Below are 3,750 nucleotides of genomic sequence, written 5' to 3'. Positions count from 1 at the left end.
CAATTCCGAAGAAGGTTTGGATGGCGGAAATTTGGCAGTAACTGAGGAAAGAGAAAGTACAGCAACAGCAACAATCCACACATACGAAAATCCTACAGGAGCTTTGGACGGCGGGAATTCGACAGTCATAGACGGAAGAGAAGGTACAGCACTAACAACAAACCACACTTACGAAAATACTACAGGAGCTTTGGATGACGGGAATTCGGCACTCATGGACGGAAGAGAAAGTACAGCACCAACGACAAATCCTATCTACTCTATTGAAGAAAATTCGAATGGGACACATGGGACAGTCACGAATGAAAAAGAACCTATGACGACGGCACCAATAACAGACCATATCTACTCTATTGGAGAAGATTCGGATAATGGAACAGAAACTGTACCAACAACAGCAAACGCCATCTATTCTACGGCAGTAGAAATGGATGGTGGACATGGGACAATCACATATGGAACAGAAGCTATGACGCCAATAAGAAACCAAATCTACTCAATTGATTTGGATACTGGAACAGAAACTACACTTACAGCAACAAACGACATCTACTTTACCGCAGGTTTGGAGGAAGAACATTCGGTCGTCCCGGAGTAGTTGAGCTCTGCAGGGATTGACAAGAAACGACTCTACCATCCAGCCTGTACACATCACAAACAGTCAACTCTTCAGGCACATACCGTACATTGTACTAACCTATACACTCACACCGCACCAAGGCCGTACTCGCAGACTTCTAATAGAATTTCGGATGAAAGGATACCAAGGTACCAGTACACCACCAGGGCGGACCAAAATTAACAATGTACGAACGAAACATAAAATGTAGACATCATTTAGTAACCACCAAGAATAAAGTACAAGATTTTATAGATGAACAAAGGGCTTTGTGATATAAGGCAAATATTGGGCGACGTCGCCTATCGTACATTGCGTCTATGAGCATGGGTTCAAGACTCTGCACAAAGAACACTTTAGAAGACCGGGACGTCCAGAGGAAAGGAGCGAAGGTAACTCACATGACGTGAGTCTCAATGATATACAATATTGCCACATGTATGTAGAAAGACACTGTAGGTCTAAAAGGCACCGCGTATAGGAAACAACTTACCTACAGTCACGATTTGAGCTGTTCAACATTCATCGGGTACATTCAGCACCAAGGACAGACCTAACACCAATCTTTTTTTTATCTCTAACAGTTTCTTATTGATATAGCCTTAATGTTAAAAATGGTGTTTCTTTGTCAGAGCTACCAACCTTCCTTACTTAAAAAGGTGAGGTTAATGATCAGAAACTGTGGCGTGATTTTTAGTTTTGTGTTTAGAACACAATGACGTAACTGATTTAAGTGCCTTTGTTGAATGCTGTAAATGAAAATGTATTGTTTTGGTGTAGGACTTTACTTGAAATTGGAGCTAATTATAGAGATTGAAAAGTGAAACTATCTTAAGTGCCTTTTATTTGTTGTAATGGCAAATTAATAGTTCTATATATCTAGAAGGTTTAAGGTGAATAGAAAAACTGTCGATAGGACATTTTGGTACATGGTACTAAGAATATTCTACAGGCGATTGCTTGTGTACCATTCATACAGTAGAAAAAGACAAAATACCATGGCTAGAGTCGTGTGTCGTTTAGTCACATGTTTACCTTATCACTGTGTAATACTCGTTATTGTATTGAGATGGAAAAGAAATGATTCATTGTATCTATAATTATCAAAATGAATAGATTGCATGGTTTACAAATGCCATCTATATGTATTCTTTTATTAACGTTGCACATAAGCATGGTAACATTGACAGAAGTACACAAAACAAAATCATATTGAGTATATATTATAAGACTGGGGCGTGATTTGATCACCCTTCTGTGCTCTGCCACCGGGTAGGGACTTAATACTACGATTGTAGCTTAGGCTTCAAGTTCCGGCCTGGCACACCAGGTGTGGTTGGAAAACATAGACTTATTTTACACTGATCCAACCAGAAGACACTGAGCGGGTAATGGAATTGACGGGGGGGGGGTCAGATGGGGGGCAGTTTGAGCCTTTATCTAACCTCGAGGGTGCTCCAATCGGCCATCGGCAGTGGGGGCAGCATTAGAGCATTGATGTACGGGACAGTCTAAAAGCGTCGCTTTGCGAGACAGAACAAAAGTGTTGATGTGCGGGGCAGCCTAAAAGTGTTCATGAGCGGCCTAAAAGTGTTCATTGGGGACAATCTAAAAGCGTTCATGGAGTGGGAGGGGGAGCCTAGTGGTGTTGATGGGTGGAACAGCACAAGTATTGATAGATTGGACACCTAAAAGAGTCGATATCCCAGGGCAGAAGAAAACAGAAATACCAAAATTGCACTCGACTATATGATCAAGAAAATTGGTTTTAAATGGTTTTAAAATTGAGTGGACACTGCCGCTACCTCCCAAGTGAGACTCGTCACTTTCTCATCACTTGCCATATAAATAATGTTTGCTTTTGATATCCATAGGCAGACCAGCCAATATGCTTGCAGGCGCATGGCCATGATGGCCCATACAGCAAAGTGCAAGTGCCCTTAAAATTACAGGTGATTGAAGTGCTGTATCTCATTCATAACGGAGTTATGTTCGCTGGGGCAAATAGAGAGCCTCCTGACTTCCATGGGAAACTGGTTACCAGTAATGATTCTAGCTTTGGATAGGGACGTCTCTCGGATATGACGTTATATATGCGAGCCCCGTGTCATGGGAAAGCCACACCTAGAGCACGTGTAATAACCTACCACAATTATCGTTAGGAGTATCGGTTATTCCCGGTGTGAGTGGATCAAACAAATCTGCAAGGATATGCAAGACTGGACAGCTTGTATATATAGAATACAACACGGTGTATTCCGTATCACCTGAGGTACCAGCCCGACCGCGGGTCAGATCGCACGACGGCCGAAGGCCGGAGGGTGATCCAACCCGCGGGAGGGCTGGGACCGAGGGTGATGCGGAATACACCGTGTTGTATTTTATTTATGTCATACCCACCTGAGAAAACCACTGTTTTGATGCGAACTGCGCCAGAAGTTGAACAAATTTGTTGCCCACGAAAAAAAAACGTTGCAACAGTAATGTTCCAACGTCCGATTCAGGTATTCGAACTTTCGATGGCGCCACACTCGGCCCACTCGAAACAGTTCGATTTATTCCAATGGAGCCCGTGTGATAAGCCCGGGCCGTACGGAAAGTTATCACCCGGTCCGGAACACCCGTATCGAACGTTTTCGTGTCACGGGTATGACATAAAGTCCAGTACAGACCTTGCGAGGCGGTACACCGGACATGCAAAACGAGAAAAACATATCAACACTAGACTACCCTTCACCTAGTTGTCTATATTTTTGTCTATTTATGTGTCAAAGGATGTAAACGAATACGTCCATTCACAAGATAAGAAAAGAGGCATATACATGGCCATAGGAGCAGACACACCGAATGCACCTTCTTAAAAATACATGTGAATAAAATACATAAGTGCACTATCTCATCATTGTTCTTCGATACATTTCCTCAGACCAATCTGAGTACAGTTCTGAAAACAGGACGTTTCCAGACTGGGTTTCAGAAGACACTACGTGACGGTATCCGATGACATCTACTCCTTTCTCAGACCAATCTTCCAAGTCTAAAACATGGAACTTTCACATTAGTTCTCAAATACAAGAACGTGACAGTATTCTAGTCTCTACCAGACTCCGGATCGGTGGAAAATCGTAGAA

This window comes from Branchiostoma floridae, chromosome 18, assembly GCF_000003815.2.
Source record: "Branchiostoma floridae strain S238N-H82 chromosome 18, Bfl_VNyyK, whole genome shotgun sequence".
Taxonomy (NCBI): Eukaryota; Metazoa; Chordata; class Leptocardii; order Amphioxiformes; family Branchiostomatidae; genus Branchiostoma; species Branchiostoma floridae.
The sequence above is the reverse complement of the archived record's forward strand: the minus strand, read 5'-3'. Positions refer to the sequence as shown.